Below are 18,925 nucleotides of genomic sequence, written 5' to 3'. Positions count from 1 at the left end.
GGCAAAGTTCTTCAAGTCATCCCGCATTCCGTCAATCACGGGAGAGCAGATTTTCTTGTATATGGATTTCACCAAAGAATCGTCAAGGAGCAGCAACATGAGCGAAACAGTGGCGATCCAAATTGTCGGCGGTGGCTGGGGTGGCAGTCCACATCGCGGGCTGCGCCTTAAGGGGAACTAGACTGCATGGCGGCCAGGGGAAGCACATCCCAGATCACACATCTAGAGGGGCCTCTCGTGCGGATGTACTCTTTGGGCGAACAGGAGGAAGAGTCATCAATGTCGGTGTTGACCACGACGCGGATCTGGGCCTCGGTGACAGGTTCTTCACCAATTGGAATGGCAGCACGTCATCAATTCCGCTGGATACATATTTCATCTACAGCTTGCTGGCCTCGTCAATGGACAGAGAAGGCGTCTGCCTCGCCAAATACTAATGTTGTTCAAATTTTGAGCACCGTGCGTGTGCAGCTTACATAATCTCATGGTTTACCAGTAATACTAATGTTGTTTATGCTAGCATGGGTTTCCTTAGATTTGATGTACTAACATACTTTGTAGAGGAGTCAGGGATATCTAACGTTACAGCTAACCAGTTTTAGTCTAATAATTAAATCAAGAAGCCTAACTCAGCCATAGTAGATTGTATCTTAAGGTCATCTCAAATTCGATAGGAAAATAAAGTTGATAAGCCTAATTCGATTTTATTTCATGTTAATTCAATTGGCATCACTCGGTTCCGGCACATGGATGTCTATTGTTCACTGCTTTATCTCGTTAAAAACATGAAGGATCAACTAAACTTTTTAAGTGTTTACATGACTTTTTGCTAATTAGTTTTGGCAACTAATTATGCTAGATTTCAAGGCCTATCTCAACAAACTACACTAACCGACCTTCCCCCCTGACAATTTCTGTGTTCACCGGGAAGGTGTCTTCTCCAAGGCGTCCCTAGCCTCCGAACAGGCCAGCTCCATCAAGGTACCTACCCATGTTTCCAATTCCCAAACCGATCCTTTCACTTGGGCCAGGGGACAGTAGCCACCCTAAGATTAATAATGTTCTTCTTTGTTCCAGTTGAATTTACGAAGACTCCCACAGAGCAGTGTCGTCTTCGTCAGGCTGTAATTATATGCCTCGGGATGGAAGATTCAGACCTAGTTTGCTTACAATGCTATAGCTTAAATCTTGCTAAGTATGCGCATGGATACAAAAAAAAATCAAGACATGATGCAAAAATTGTTTGCGGAATGGTTATACACAAGCATGCATGTTACAGATCTGTTAATTTTAATTTCGGAGTGTTGAGATATGTTCAGATGCTTTGCTGACTTGCTAAAAAATTAACAGCAGATGATGAGTGAAGTTTGTTTGTTCTTCTCAACTTGGTGTTGTACTCAATCAATTTTACTGACCATGATGTCAGTGTTGATTACAGGTATATTTTGGTGCCTATGCATTAAACTGAAAATGTAGTATGGAGGAGCAAAATACTTATTAGGAAAGTATTGTTGGGAATCGTAGCATAATTTTAAAATTTTCCTACGCTCACCAAGATGCATCTATGGAGTCTACTAGCAACGAGGGGAAGGGAGTGCATCTACATACCGTTGTAGATCGCGAGCGGAAGCGTTCCAATGAACGTGGATGACGGAGTCGTACTCGCCGTGATCCAAATCACCGATGACCGAGTGCCGAACGTACGGCACCTCCGCGTTCAACACACGTACGGTGCAGCGACGTCTCCTCCTTTCTTGATCCAGCAAGGGGGGAGGAGAGGTTGATGGAGATCCAACAGCACGACGGCGTGGTGGTGGATGTAGCGGCTCTCCGGCAGGGCTTCGCCGAGCTTCTGCGCGAGAGAGAGAGGTGTTGCAGGGGAGGAGGGAGGCGCCAAAGGCTGTAGTGTGCTGCCCTCCCTCCCCCCCCTTTTATATAGGCCCCCAAGGGGGGTGCGCAGCCCTAGGAGATGGGATCTCCAAGGGGGGGGCGGCGGCCAAGGGGGGAAGGGGTTGCCTTGCCCCCCAAGGCAAGGGGAAACTCCCCCCCTAGGGTTCCCAACCCTAGGCGCATGGGGGGGAGGCCCAAGGTGGCGCCCCAGCCCACTAGGGGCTGGTTCCCCTCCACTTTCAGCCCACGGGGCCCTCCGGGACAGGTGGCCCCCACCCGGTGGACCCCCGGGACCCTTCCGGTGGTCCCGGTACAATACCGATAACCCTCGAAACTTTCCCGGTGGCCAAAACTGGACTTCCTATATATAATTCTTCACCTCCGGACCATTCCGGAACCTCTCGTGACGTCCGGGATCTCATCCGGGACTCCGAACAACTTTCGGGTTTCCGCATACATATATCTCTACAACCCTAGCGTCACCGGACCTTAAGTGTGTAGACCCTACGGGTTCGGGAGACATGCAGACATGACCGAGACGCCTCTCCGGTCAATAACCAACAGCGGGATCTGGATACCCATGTTGGCTCCCACATGTTCCACGATGATATCATCGGGTGAACCACGGTGTCGAGGATTCAATCAATCCGTATGCAATTCCCTTTGTCAATCGGTATGTTACTTGCCCGAGATTCGATCGTCGGTATCCCAATACCTTGTTCAATCTCGTTACCGGCAAGTCTCTTTACTCGTACCGCAATGCATGATCCCGTGACTAACGCCTTAGTCACATTGAGCTCATTATGATGATGCATTACCGAGTGGGCCCAGAGTTACCTCTCCGTTTACACGGAGTGACAAATCCCAGTCTTGATCCGTGCCAACCCAACAGACACTTTCGGAGATACCCGTAATGCACCTTTATAGTCACCCAGTTACGTTGTGACGTTTGGCACACCCAAAGCACTCCTACGGTATCCGGGAGTTGCACGATCTCATGGTCTAAGGAAAAGATACTTGACATTGGAAAAGCTCTAGCAAACGAAACTACACGATCTTTTATGCTATGCTTAGGTTGGGTCTTGTCCATCACATCATTCTCCTAATGATGTGATCCCGTTATCAGTGGCATCCTATGTCCATAGTCAGGAAACCATGACTATCTGTTGATCAACGAGCTAGTCAACTAGAGGCTTACTAGGGACAGGTTGTGGTCTATGTATTCACACATGTATTACGATTTCCGGACAATACAATTATAGCATGAATAATAGACTATTATCATGAACACAGAAATATAATAATAACCATTTATTATTGCCTCTAGGGCATATTTCCAACAAGTATTGGAGTAGAAACTGGAATTAGTCTACCTTGTGATGGGTGTGTGTATGTCCACTTATCTCTGGTCCAGGTTTAGTTGTCCCTGATGCTTGGTTTTCATTTTCTACCATCATATAATTGTTGTTTCTGAATGTTTCCTCTTTTAATGCAAGCTTGCCGCTTTTAGTAGCAAGTATTGTTTATGTGTTTTGTTCTTTATATTTTGGTGATGTCATTTTTAATTAGTGGCATCATATGCACCACGGTTCAGGCCCGCTTCATTTATGGAGTTTGGACCAGTGTGTTTACTATTTCCTACAGGCCTTCAAAAACAAATCTGAGCTCTCAACTATTCTACCCAATCATATATCTGATCTACTCCCTTGAACAACATTTTGTGTATTGCATGCTTTAATATGATGAAGATGTGTATTTGGATGGTGTAAGTGAAACTCCAGTTCGCCAACCCCATCACGAAGGCTGGCAGGAGCATTATGAAGGCCGGTAGGAGCACCCCATCATGGGTCCGTAACACATCTAATGATTCGTAAACTTTTCCATTTGAGACGTTTCAATTCTTTGGTGGATTTCAGATTTACACCGCTCTCTAAGATTGGTTGTTGCCACTTGGATATTCCAATCTAGTCTGCACATGCACTTAGTTAGCACAATTTTGCAAATGTGCACTCCCTTTCTATCTTGATTTTGATTACTACCAGGGACCTTTTTTTTGAACCCTGCCTCTTTAATATAGTCTTAATAGCTTCTTATCACTTTTCCATCATTGTTTTGACCTCTGATCACCTGATAGATACTTGTGTAGTAGTAGATATATATCGACATTTCAGATTTCTCAGTGAATGCTCTTCATTTCATTTTTATACAGTACACTGAATGTAAGTGAATGAGAGCAATTTTTTTTTGTTGCTTCACTTCTTTTTTTAGTGATCCAAAAGGAAATTGTTACTATAATACAAGAACACATGTTCTGTAACAGAACTCATGTAATGTGTGTAATAGTACTGACTAGTAATATTTGTTCTGGTCTCAACATTTCACTGAGGCATGCACCGAAGGAAAGAAGTTAAGGACTGCATACGAATTTCTTGATTTTAGGAGGAAAACTAATGTGCATGCAAGATTACTTCTAGCAACCCATGTACTGTGAAGCAAGATATTTAGTTTGATATTCTCGGGTAAACCATACTCTTGACATTCCAAAATCTGTAAAGAAATATTTACTAGACTAAAAGTCATAATCATACGAAAGTGAGTTTGTGGTTGTTGAATGAAGTGGTTTTCCTATATATTGTTGCAATGCTTGTTTTTGTTAATACTTGATTATATGCATGTTCCCTCCTTCTCATTGCAACTCCTTAAGCCTGATTCTGCCTCGACAAGGAAGAGCAGGCGACACTAGGGCCGCATAGGAGCTGCCTGCCGTCATATGCGCATCCGATCCTGCAGCATGGAATCGAGCCTAAATTGACACAACTCTTTAATGTGTTGTCTTAGACGCTTCTTATTGACACATAGAAATTTCAAATTCTCATTTGTTAAAGTTTTTATTAGTGTCTTTTTAGAGTACTGAATGTGTAGAAGTTGATATAATAATGTTTCAATAAGATGTGATCATTATATCCATGCTTGGTCGATTCAGCTGAACATTTTTTGAGCAAAAACCTTGTATCATGTTGAAATTTTGTCGAGGAATGGTTAATGACCCTTTTACCAAATACACTTTGATCATTGATCATGTTCTATATGTTAGTTGTCTCGTGACACGGATCACTTGTTCCTAGAGCTTTCCTTGCTGAAGGAGAAACTAGAGAAGTACATCCATGAGGCCTCGGTGACTGGATCATGGAACCAAAACACGCTTTGCACCACCACAGATGCTTGGTTGAAGGAAGGGTTGAAGCCTCGCTACATCACCAGGAGTTAATTGCAAGGAAGTACCACATTTGGGGCAACCGTAACTGATCAGTACCGCTATTCAGATTTTTTTGCAAGTCAGTACCAAGATTGAGGCTAATCGTTGCAATACGGGCTAAGCGGCGTATAACGCCGTATTGACATTGTATCTGACAACCCGGCCCTACCTGTTAGGTGACAAGCTAGCAAACCGGTGCGCCGCTCGGCTGACTAGGACCGGCCTGGCTCGGTCGGTCTTGGCTCGGTCGAACCCTAGCAGTTCTCTCCTCTCCCTCTCCCTCTTCTCGCGCGATTATGTGTCGATGGCTACTCCGGGCGGTGTTGTGGGCGGGTACGGAGACCTCCCCGGACTCGGGAGCTATGCGCACAGAGGAATCGACGATGGGGGCTCCAGTTCCTCAGCTTACTACAACGACGACGACGAGGGCATGGAGGCATCGCTGTCCATGGAGCAACGGCTGCGCCCGGCTGAGATATGGGTGGCCAACCCTACCGCGAGCCATCACTGGACCCATGGATTGGGTGTGTGCTGTAAGTGCCCTCTCCTCTCTCCTTTGTGCCATGATTCGGCTAGGGTTAGGTTTACTGAAAATGTGCAATTTTGTTATCCATTGTAGTTTGGATTATGTTGTTTGGGATGCTAGGATTCACTTCGATGCTCGGCATAATTTGGATAGAAAGATATGCAACTTAGATGTCACATTCCTGAATCTGTATGCACTGATGCAAACATAAGGATTTAACTTCAATGATGAATTATACCACATGGGGAATTGATGTCTATTATGCAACTTTATTCTTATAGACACGTGTTGGGCCTCCAAGCGCAGAGTTTTGTAGGACAGTATCAATTTTCCCTCAAGTGGATGACCTAAGGTTTATCAATCCGTGGGAGGCGTAGGATGAAGATGGTCTCTCTCAAACAACCCTGCAATCAAATACAAGAAATCTCTTGTGTCCCTAACACACCCAATACAATGGCAATTTGTATAGGTGCACTAGTTTGGCGAAGAGATGGTGATAAAAGTGTAATATTGATGGATGTATTTTTATAATCTGAATAAATAAAAACAGCAAGGTAACAAATAGTAAACGGGCACAAAAACGGTATTGCAATGCTTGAAAACAAGGCCTAGGGTCCGTACTTTCGCTAGTGCAATCTCTGAACAATGCTAACATAGTTGGATCATATGATTATCCCTCAAAGTGCAATAAAGAATCACTACCGAGTTCCTATTAGCGGAGAACAAAAGATAGAAATTGTTTGTAGGGTACGAAACCACCTCAAAGCTATTCTTTCCAATCAATCTATCCTAGAGTTCGTACTAAAATAATGCAAGCTATTCTTTTCGATCGATCTAATCAAGAGTTCGTACTAAAATAACACCAAAGCAAATTCAATTCATAATACTCATCCACACAAAGAACTACAAGGGGACCCCAAAGTTTCTATCGGAGAAAAGATAATAAAAACATGCATCAACCCCTATGCATAAATTACCCCAATGTCACCTTGGGAATCCACAAGTTGAGTGCCATAACATACATCAAGTAAATCAATATGATACCCCATTGTCACCTCAAGTATTCATACCGCAAGACATACATCATGTGTTCTCATATCTGAACATTCAATCCGACAAGATAAAACTTCAAAGGGTAAAGATTCAATTCGTCACAACAAGAGTATAGAGGGGAGAAACATCATATGATCCATCTATGTTAACAAAGCCCATGATATAGATCACGAGATAGAGAGAGAGAGATTAAACACATAGCTACTGGTACAAACCCTCAGCCTCGAGGGTGGACTACTCCCTCCTCATCGTGGTGGCCGCCGGGATGATGAAGATGGCCACCGGAGATGATTTCCCCCTCTGGCAGGGTGCCGGAACGGGTCTAGATTGGTTTTCGGTGGCTACAGAGCCTTGCGGCGGCAGAACTTCTGATCTTGGTTTTCCCGAAGGGTTCCGGAATATTTGGAAATTTGTAGTGCAAAGAGGGGGTGTGGGAGGCCACCGAGGTGGGCACAACCCATCTGGGCGCACCAGGCCCCCTGGCGCGCCCTAGTGGGTTGTGCCCTCCTCGGGGCACCCCCGAGGTGCTGCTCTAGCCCATCTTGGGTGTTCTGGTCCATAAAAAATCTCCAAAAAGTTTCGCGGTGTTTGGACTCCGTTTGATATTGATTTTATGCGATGTAAAAAACATGCAAAAACAGCAACTAGCACTTGACACTATGTCAATAGGTTAGTCCCAAAAAATGATATAAAATGACTATAAAATGATTATAAAACATCCAAGAATGATAATATAACAGCATGGAACAGTCAAAATTATAGATACGTTGGAGACGTATCAGCATCCCCAAGCTTAATTCATGCTCGTCCTCGAGTAGGTAAATGATAAAAACAAAAAAAATTGATGTGGAATGCCGCCTAACATGTCATCTCATATTCTTTTCTTTATAGCATGGACATTTGGACTTTTGTATTGTTTAAAGCAATAGTCTAGTTTTGACATGATAATTTAGATACTCAAGCATATCAACAAGCAACCACGTCTTTCAAAATATCAATGCTAAAATAAGCTATCCCTAGCCCATGATGTTCAATCATTGATCCATTCATGAAACACACTCGCATATTAGCTACACCCAATGCTCAAGTACGATCATAGTGCCCCCTAGTTGATGCTTTTATAAGAGAAGATGGAGACTCAAATTCAAAAATAAAAATTGCATAAAGTAAAAGAAAGGCCCTTCACAGAGGGAAGTAGGGATTTGTAGAGGTGCCATAGCTCAAAGCGAAAATTGAGAGATAAAAACATTTTGAGAGGCATACTTTTCCCACTAACAAAAACGACTTAGAGCTCCCAACACTTTCCATGCTAGATATATCATAGGCGGTTCCCAAATAGAAAATAAAGTTTATTCCTTTTTCCACCATACTTTCACTTTCCATGGCTAACCGTATCCACGGGTGCCCTCCATACCAACACTTTCCAAGGAATTTATTATTTGACAACATAAAGTAATTCATTTTTCATTTCGGGACTGGGCATCCCTAATACCTTTACCTTACTCTCGTGCAATGACAAGTGAATAAACACTCATCGTGAGAATAACACATCTAGCATGGAAAAAATTGGCCACCCCTCACCGTCTCACGAGCGGTACGAGCACACAAAAGAGAAATTTATTTTGAAAATTAGAGATGGCACATACAAATTTGCTTAGAACGGCAAAAGAATACCGCATATAGGTAGGTATAGTGGACTCATGTGGCAAAACTAGTATAAAGGATTTTGGATGCACAAGTAGTGATCATACTTAATGCAAAATGAAGGCTAGCAAAAGATTGAGAAGCGACCAACCAAGAAACGAATAATCTCATAAGCGAGCATTGAGCATAATTAACACCGAATAATGCACCACAAGTAGGATGTAATTTCATTGCACAACTATTGACTTTCATGCTTGCATAGGGAATCACAAACCTTAACACCAATATTATTACTAAAGCATAGTTACTTATCAACATGACTCACATATCACATCATCATATCTCAAAACTATTACAAGGAATCAAGTTTATTTTGTCCAATGATCTTCATGAAAGTTTTTATTACATCCTTCTTGGATATCTATCACTTTGGAACTAATTTTCATGTGTTTCTTTTGATAAGCTCAAACAAATATAAGTGAAGATCATAAGCATAATATTTCTTTCTCTCAAATTAATTTAAGTGAAGCAAGAGAGAATTTCTTCAAAAATAATAAAGCACACTGTGCTAAAAAGATATAATTGAAGCACTAGAGCAATTCCATAGAAAAGAGCTTCATTGATGGGATGTGAATGCCGCTTACTTAGCCTCCCTGGAAATTATTTGAGGACTCTATTTTATTTAAAAACTTTCAGTTCTAAGTATTTTATTAAAACAACAAACAAAACAAAATAAAATGACAATCCAAGGATATCACACATCATGTGAAGAAGCAAAAACTTAGGCTCAACCGATACTAACCGATAATTGTTGAGAAAGAAAGGTGGGATGCCTACCGGGGCATCCCCAAGCTTAGATGCTTGAGACTTCTTGAAATATTATCTTGGGATGCCTTGGGCATCCCCAAGCTTGAGTTTTTGTGTCTCCTTAATTCTTCTCATATCACGGTTTTCCTAAATCTCAAAAGCTTCATCCACACAAAACTCAACAAGAAACTCGTGAGATAAGTTAGTATAAACAAATGCAAAAACCCTATCGTTCTCTACTGTAGCAAATCACTAAAATTATTATTCAACACTGCATACTAAATGCCTCTACATATTTAATACTCCTATCCTCAAATAGGATCATTAAACAAGCAAACGTATGCAAATAATGCAAACATAACAGCAATCTGCCAAAACAGTACAGTCTGTAAAGAATGCAAGAGTATCAATACTTCCCTAACTCCAAAAGTTATGAAAATTTACCACACTGTAGAAAATTTATCAGAGCTCATTTTGCAAAAAGTTTCAACATTTTATCACATTCTGACTTTTCTAGGGATTTTTTGCAACAAAGGTAAATTTTCTGTTTTCAAACAGCAACATGTAGACTTGCAAAATAAGCATGGAAAAGGCTATCATTGCCACTTTTATTGAAATAAAAGATGCAACCCAATATTCCAAATAACAGCAATCAAATCCTAACAAAATAAATTGACGCTCCAAGCAAAACACATATCATGTGACGAATGAAAATATAGCTCCAAGTGAGGTTACCGATAATGTTGGAGACGAAAGAGGGGATGCCTTCTGGGGCATCCCCAAGCTTAGTTGCTTGGATATTCCTTGAATATTACCTTGGGGTGCCTTGGGAATCCCCAATCTTAGGGTCTTGTCACTACTTATTCTCCTCATATTGACATCTTACCCAAAACTTGAAAACTTCAATCACACAAAACTTAACGGAACTTCGTGAGATAGGTTTGTATGATAAAGAGCAAACCATTTCACTTTGGTACTGTCAAAGACAAGACTCATAATTGTTTCCACACAATTCCTGCTGTAGCATATCATTTACACAATTTATATTGAGCAATATAAGCCATAGAAACTAGAAACCAAGCAAACTATGCATTGAAAACAGAATCTGTCAAAAACAGAACAGTCTGTAGTAATCTGTACTAAAACCATACTTCTGCTACTCCAAAAAATCTGAAAAAATTAGGAACACATGAGAAATTTGTATATTAATCTTCTTCAAAAAGAATCAACTCAAAATCACTCTTCTGTTAAAAATGAGAATTATTTTCGTGAGCGCAAAAGTTCTTGTTTTTCAGCAAGATCAAATCAACTATCACCCAACATGATCCCAAAGGCTTTACTTGGCACTTTATTGAGACAACAGCTATAAAACATGATTAATACAGTAACATAATCATGTGAACACACAAAAACAGTAGGTAAAAGTGTTGGGTTGTCTCCCAACAAGGGCTTTTCTTTAATGCCTTTTAGCTAGGCATGATGATTTCAATGATGCTCGCATAAAAGATGAGAATTAAAACACAAAGAGAGCATCATGAAGCACATGCCAAGCACATTTAAGTCTAACCCACTTCCTATGCATAGAGATTTTGTGAGCAAACAATTTATGGGAACAAGAACCAACTAGCATAGGAAGGCAAAACAAGCAAAACTTCAAGATTTTCAACACATAGAGAGGAAACTTGACATTATTGAGATTTGTAAAAGCATATGTTCCTCTCTCATAATAATTTTCAGTAGCATCATGTATGAATTCAACAATATAGCTATCACATAAATCATTCTTTTCATGATGCATAAGCATAGAAATTTTATTACTCCCCACATAAGCAAATTTATTCTCATCAATAGTGGTGGGAGCAAACTCAACAAAATAACTATCATGGGATTGAAAATTAAAATCATGATGCCAAGTTTCATGGTTATCATTATTCTTTATAGCATACATGTAATCACCATAATCATCATAGATAGCAACTTTATTGTCATGGTCAATTGAAACCTCTTCCAAAATAGTGGATGTATCACTAAATAAAGTCATGACCTCTCCAAATCCACTTTCATCAATATTTTAATAAGAGTCAACACCATCAAAAATAGTGGGATCACTACTACCTAGAGTTGACACTCTTCCAAACCCACTTTCATCATTGTAATCATCATAATAAATTTTCTTGCCGAAAGTAGAAGGAATCAAAGGATCATATTCATTAAGAAAAGCATCCCCAAGCTTAGGACAAGCATTATTTCCAGAAAATAAATCCTCAAACATTTCATACTCATTAAACATAGCATCCCCAAGCTTGTGGTTTTGCATATCATCACAATCATTCTTATCAATAACATGAAGGGCACCAATAGTATAGCAAACATTATTATCATATTCTTCCAAGCAAGTGCTAAAAAGATTTTCAAGATCATAAGGAACATCATTGTCTTCCCAATCATAAGCATTGCAACAAGTAGTAGGTATCACAAAATCATACTCAATATCATCATCTTCCACCAACATATTTGATTCACTTTCATGATGCACAATGGTGATAGGAGCAACATTATTTGGGAGAGATACCTTTTTACCTCTATTCTTTCTTCTTATCTTCTTCTTCACCACATCATGTGTGGGTTCTATTTAATCTTTTCAAGCTTCTTATTGAAGAGATTGATTGGATAGGAAGCTCCTCCTCGTTACCTAATTCATCATAATAAACACTAGGAGGGTATTGGGAAACATTTTCCCTTTCATTAGTACTCTCTTCATATTCCACTTGTTTTCTTGTCTTTAGGTAGTTGGCAATATAAGGATTCTCAATGCAATTTACCACACAAAACATATAAATTTCTTCTAGATCAAAATCAAGAAATCTCTCGGGATTTGGAAAACCCTTAGTAATACATTTCATTTCTTCATACCCCAAAAGAAGACTAAGCTCTTTATGATGCTCAAGGGTAATCAAGTTATCACAATTTTTGGACACGATTTGATCATGAAATAATTTGCATTGGAGATTTAAATGACCACGTTCATTGCAAAGTTCACAAGGATGGCGAAAAAAAATACATCTTTCAGCACAATCATCTAGCCTCTCTTGCAACTTTTTCATTTCTAAATATTTATGCTTCTTACAAAATCTATCTTCCCTTTTTGGTGTGCAAAGGCACTCCCAATTCACTCTGCAAAAAGTGACATGCTTATAAGAAACATTTTTGTCATGACTTGTGCAATCATCATTAGCATTTTGGATATTCAAAGAATTCACACTAACAACATTGCAATCATGCTCATCATTCAAATATTTTATGCCAAGCATTTTATTGACTTCTTCCTCTAACAATTGAGCACAATTTTCCGAACCATCATTTTCAAGAAAGATATTATAAAGATGATCAATAATATGATGCAACCTAAATTCCATTTTTATGTAGTTTTCTTTTATGAACCAAACTAGTGATAAAACAAGAAACTAAAAGATTCAATTGCAAGATCTAAAGATATACCTTCAAGCACTCACCTCCCCGGCAACGGCGCCAGAAAAGAGCTTGATGCCTACTACGCAACTTTATTCTTGTAGACACATGTTGGGCCTCCAAGCGCAGAGTTTTGTAGGATAGTAGCAATTTTCCCTCAAGTGGACGACCTAAGGTTTATCAATCCGTGGGAGGCGTAGGATGAAGATGGTCTCTCTCAAACGACCCTGCTATCAAATACAATAAGTCTCTTGTGTCCCCAACACACCCAATACAATGGCAATTTGTATAGGTGCACTAGTTCGGCGAAGAGATGGTGATAAAAGTGTAATATTGATGGTAGAAATGTATTTTTATAATCTGAATAAATAAAACAGCAAGGTAATGAATAGTAAACGGGCACAAAAACGGTATTGCAATGCTTCAAAACAAGGCCTAGGGTCCGTACTTTTGCTAGTGCAATCTCTCAACAATGCTAACATAGTTGGATCATATGATTACCCCTCAAAGTGCAATAAAGAATCACTCCTGAGTTCCTATTAGCGGAGAACAAAAGATAGAAATTATTTGTAGGGTACGAAACCACCTCAAAGCTATTCTTCTGATCAATCTATCATAGAGTTCGGACTAAAATAACGCAAGCTATTCTTTCCGATTGATCTAATCAAGAGTTCGTACTAAAATAACACCAAAGCAAATTCATATTCATAATACTCAATCCACACAAAGAACTACAAGGGGACCCCAAAGTTTCTATCGGAGAAAACATAATAAAAACGTGCATCAACCCCTATGCATAAATTACCCCAATGTCACCTCGGTAATCCGCAAGTTGAGTGCCATAACATACATCAAGTAAATCAATATGATACCCCATTGTCACCTCAAGTATTCATACCGCAAGACATACATCATGTGTTCTCATATCTGAACATTCAATCCGACAAGATAAAACTTCAAAGGGTAAAGACTCAATTCATCACATCAAGAGTATAGAGGGGAGAAACATCATATGATCCATCTATGTTAACAAAGCCCATGATATAGATCATGAGAGAGAGATTAAACACATAGCTACTGGTACAAACCCTCAGCCCCGAGGGTGGACTAATCCCTCCTCATCGTGGTGGCCGCTGGGATGATGAAGATGGCCACCGGAGATGATTCCCCCCTCCGACAGGGTGCCGGAACGGGTCTAGATTGGTTTTCGGTGGCTACAGAGCCTTGCGGCGGCGGAACTTCTGATCTAGGTTTTCCTGAAGGGTTTCGGAATATTTGGGAATTTATAGTGCAAAGAGGGGGTGCGGGAGGCCACCGAGGTGGGCACAACCCACCTGGGCGCGCCAGGGCCCCCTAGCGCGCCCTGGTGGGGTGTGCCCCCCTCGGGGCACCCCCCAGGTGCTGCTCTGGCCCATCTGGGTGTTCTGGTCCATAAAAAATCTCCAAAAAGTTTCGCGGTGTTTGGACTCCGTTTGATATTGATTTTCTGCGGTGTAAAAAACATGCAAAAAACAGCAACTGGCACTTGGCACTATGTCAATAGGTTAGTCCCAAAAAATGATATAAACTGATTATAAAACATCCAAGAATGATAATATAACAGCATGGAACAATCAAAAATTATAGATACGTTGGAGACGTATCAGGAATACGGGCATAGGAGTGTAGAGAGAGCATGCCCTAAATTTGATAGACACAAACATCAAGTTGCAGCAAATTAAGAAGCAGAATGAGGATAATTTAGTTCTGAATTTGTTAGTGAGGGCCACATCATTTGTCAGTACTGTATCTCATAGAGAAGAGGAACAATTATCCACAGTTTTATATGAACCACGTGTTGTGTATGATCTGAGAGATCCTCCTGTGCTTGTTGTTGATGATCATGGTGTTGTTCTCGAGAGTCAAAGTAGCAACAGTAGTGCACTACAACGTGCTGGTATGTGCACACAAGGGAGCAGAAATGTTATCAAGAGGAAGCTCAAATCTGTGATGGAAGAAGAGGCAGAGGAGGGATATAAGACTAATGATGACTCTCAGGGTGCATATGATAGTGACAACAACCCTTTCTGCATGAAGTACAGGATTGCTGAAGACACAGAGATAATAGATGGAAAGAGGCTAGCAGAGGAAGAACTAGAAGAGGATGAAGATTCAGATGAAGACACATATGAAGATTCAGAAAAGGAACAACTACATTATGAGGTGACACTGAGGTTGAGGAGTTGTTTGAGATTGAGGAGGATGAGGAGGAAGATTTAGAAAAGGAACCACCCTTGAAAGCATCTGCCAAAAAGGGGCAAAAGCTGCCAGTTAGGAGAGGCCCCACCACTAGGACACATTCTAATGTGTTAGAGGACTTGAAACCAAATTTCAGACCATCATCAGATGAAGAAGATATTGGGTTGCTCTTGGATAGTGAAGATGATGGATATGAGCCACTAGCATTTGTCCTACCAAAAGGAAGGAAGAGTAGGGCCATGAAAAGGCTAGCAAGGATATGGTATAATGACAAATTGGAGCAACCACATCAGCAGTTATGCAAGCACATGTGATGAGGACATCAATACCATTGTTACACCCACAGCCCCTGCTGCTATACATACTGGACCAATTACTAGAGCTCGCGCACGCCAATTAAATTACCAGGTACTTTCGTTTCTTGGTAATGATTCTAATGTTCATGAGAATATGATGCTGCCTAAATTGGATACATTTGTTTTGCTTACAAATGAAGGGCCTAGCTTTGAGAAGGATGAACATTGGAGCAAGAACAAGCATGGAGATGATGGCATGCGCATGGGGAACAAGAACGGAGTTACAAGTGATGTTTTCAAGACGTTGAAGCCACCATAATGCGTGCATGAAGCCTTGGACGAAATATACAAGATGCTACTTCATAACTTTCGTCCAGAGGCTATTCTAGGTGCTGCGTCACCTTATTATTGGGCCAGGCCCATGTAATTTCGAAATACATAAGTATAGGCTGTTTTTAGAGTCCGTATGTGTGGGGAAACAAGAGATAGGGTTGGTTTCGGACCCCTTCCTCAAGGGGCACGAAATTCCCCCCTCTTCCTCCATATATACAGCCCTTAGGGCGTCGTTTAGACTTTGGGTTTTGTTTAGATTAAAAGTTCGCCATAGCTGCAACTTCGCGTACTTCGTTTGTGTTCAACGACCAGACAAAGGCGTCACAGAACTCCACCTTGATCAATAAAGCTTTCATCTTATATTCGCAATATCCAGAATTGCAGTCTCAGTTTCTTGCTTGTTCTTCGTTTGCTCGCAGGAAACAGACCCTCGTGGTCAGGTTGATCGTGCTCCGGCGTGGTCGATAACCTCTCGGAGTTGGTTTAGCGATTTCTAAGGCGCGACGTCCTTGCACGTTCGTAGTCGGATCGTCAAAGTCGACTTCCACCAAAGCGATATCCATCATCTCATCGAAAGACGGGACACCTTTGCCTCTATCAAGTGGTATCAGATTTCCAGGTTGCTCGGTGAGATTTTACAGTTTTTCGTAGTTTAGATCGAGTCTGTTCTTCATACCTACAGTCCACGAAAAAGCCACAAAAAAAATTAGGGTTAGTTCATCATATCCGAACCAATCTGAGCCTTTGCGTAATCTTTTTAGGGTTTTTGCTTTGTTGAATTTGCGGTTGCATCGTCGTGTCAAGTTGCTGGTCTTAGAGTCTAGTCTTTTAGAGTTTCGAGTTCTGGTCATAAGTTGTCACGCCGCCGCCGCACCATCATCATCGCCTTGCCATCTACCACCATTGCTTATCCGCCACCGATTTGAATCCGTATCCATATACCACCACCAATCCGTATCCATATACCACCACCGATCCGTATCCATATACCACTACCGCTACCATATACCACCACCGCTGCCATATCCTACCGCCATATATCCACCACCAATCCGAGTTCTTTTCATATTCGGTTGGTTTTAGAGATCCATATATTTTCCGTTTCGTGTTTCCTTGCCTGAGTAGGTCTCGGAAGAAAAAAAAAAGAGTCTGGAGACCCCCGGGCAGTTTTTAGGCCAAAATTTCGGCCACCAAAAATATTTTTTCCCTATCCTATTTTTAGGCCCCGGGTAGTGTTTTGAGACACTCGCCATCATAGTGATTTTTTGTCGCACTTTTTCGTCGTCGCTGCCCTGATTTCCGAAAAAAAATAGTCAAAATTTTTTTGTGCCCATCCTGTCAGTTTGACCTGGGAAGAGTTTTGAGACACTCGCCATTATAGTGATTTTTTGCAAAAAAAAAAAAGAGGAGCGCAAGAAAAAAAAAGAGCGCAAAAAAAAGCGAAAATAAATAAATTCCAGAGTGTGCTTTTCCCTTGTTTACGTGCAGCGCCGTGATTTTGTTAGTGTTCTAGGCTCGCGTCTCTAGCACGGTCTAGCCTAGGACCAGCACAGTACCGTCGTTGAGCGTTTATTCAACTTTGCATCTCTGAATTGGTTATTGCTTACCATTTTGCTACCATATTATAAGCCTTCCCAGCTCCACATAAGTCTACATCGTGCGTTTGACTCTCCCTGGTAATCGCTATATCCAAGCTTTGAGAGTTTTTGACTACAACGGTTGCCGATCACCACCTGCTGCTGGGTAAGAACTGGTAAGAATTTGAGATTCGCTTGAAGGTTTTGTGACACACCACCATCACCACCACTTCTAGTAGTGTGCAGGATCATATTCTTTTGTGTTTCTATTGCTGCTAACCATGGCAGGTTCACAAGCCGATGAGACTGATTGGGAGAACATGACGAACAAGGAGTTGCATGATAAATTTCAGCAAATGATGAGTGGCCAGGTGGGAGATGTGCTAAACAGATTTGAAGAGGCTATGGAGAAGATAGATGCCGTGGAGAAGTCGTTCGAGACAAAGCTGGATAACAAGTTTACTGAATTACTCAAGCGTCTTCCCCAACCACCACCGGCTGCACATGTCGCACCTCTACAACAACAACAACCACATCTCCCACGCCGCCTTCCAAATCAAGTGGGACGGGCACAACGCGTTCCAATTGAGACTGGTCAAAATTCGGGTGCTGCTGCACCTACTGTTGATGCTTCTTTGGCTCCTGCTCCTGCGGCGGCTGAGGAGGATGACGATTATGCGGGCGATTATGAGGATGAGGTTGATCAAAATCAGAACTACGTGCAGCCACCAGCACCACCACCAGCAGGTCGACCTCAGGTATATATTCGCAACGGTAGGCCGGCACCACCACCTCAGGTACGAGATCATGACCATCTCCCTAAACTGAAATTGAATATTCCACCATTTGAGGGTAGATATGTTCCTGATATATATCTTACTTGGGAGTTAGAAACTGAACAACGATTTACATGTTTACAATATCCTGAGGAGAGACGTGTTCCTGCTGCTGTTTGTGCTTTCACTAGCTTTGCATGTGTTTGGTGGTCTGAACATTGTAGATTATATCCTGTTCCAGCTACTTGGGCTGCTTTGAAAACTGCTATGCGTACTCGTTGGGTTCCACCATATTATCAACGTGAATTACTTCAAAAATTGCAGCGTTTAAGACAAGGGAAAAATTCTGTAGAAGAATATTATCAGGAATTACAAACTGGCATGATTAGATGTGGTATTGTTGAGGAGAATGAAGCTATGCTTGCACATTTTATGGGTGGATTAAATAAAGAGATTCAGACCATTCTAGAGTATAAGGATTATAATAATATCACTCGTTTATTCCATCTTGCTTGTAAAGCTGAACGTGAAGTGCAGGATCGACAGCCATTGGCGCGAACTACCTTTTCTGCAGGTCGACCTTCATCATGGACACCGCGTGCATCTTCTACTTCCACTTCACCATCACCTCCATCAGGTGCCACCTCCAGCCGTGATACAAGAAAGCAGGCACAACCACCACTCTCTGCCAAGAGCACACCTGCCGGGCCTGCGCAGAGCTCTTCTTCTTCCATGGCATCGACAGGGCACACAAGTGATATTATTTGTCGTCGTTGTAAGGGAAGAGGACATTTTGCGAGAGAATGCAAATCTCAGCGTGTCATGATTGCTACTGAGGATGGTGGGTATGAGTCCGCTAGTGACTATGATGAGGAGACTTTGGCTCTTATTACACGTGAAGAACATGGTGGAGATGATTCTGAAAATGAGACGCAATACATGGCTCCTGAAGACGCTGACAGGTATGAATGTTTAGTTGCTCAACGTGTTTTGAGTGTGCAGGTCACACAAGCAGAGCAAAATCAGAGGCATAATTTGTTCCATACAAAGGGAGTTGTGAA

The sequence above is a fragment of the Triticum aestivum genome, chromosome 1D, assembly GCF_018294505.1.
Source record: "Triticum aestivum cultivar Chinese Spring chromosome 1D, IWGSC CS RefSeq v2.1, whole genome shotgun sequence".
Taxonomy (NCBI): domain Eukaryota; kingdom Viridiplantae; phylum Streptophyta; class Magnoliopsida; order Poales; family Poaceae; genus Triticum; species Triticum aestivum.
The sequence above is the reverse complement of the archived record's forward strand: the minus strand, read 5'-3'. Positions refer to the sequence as shown.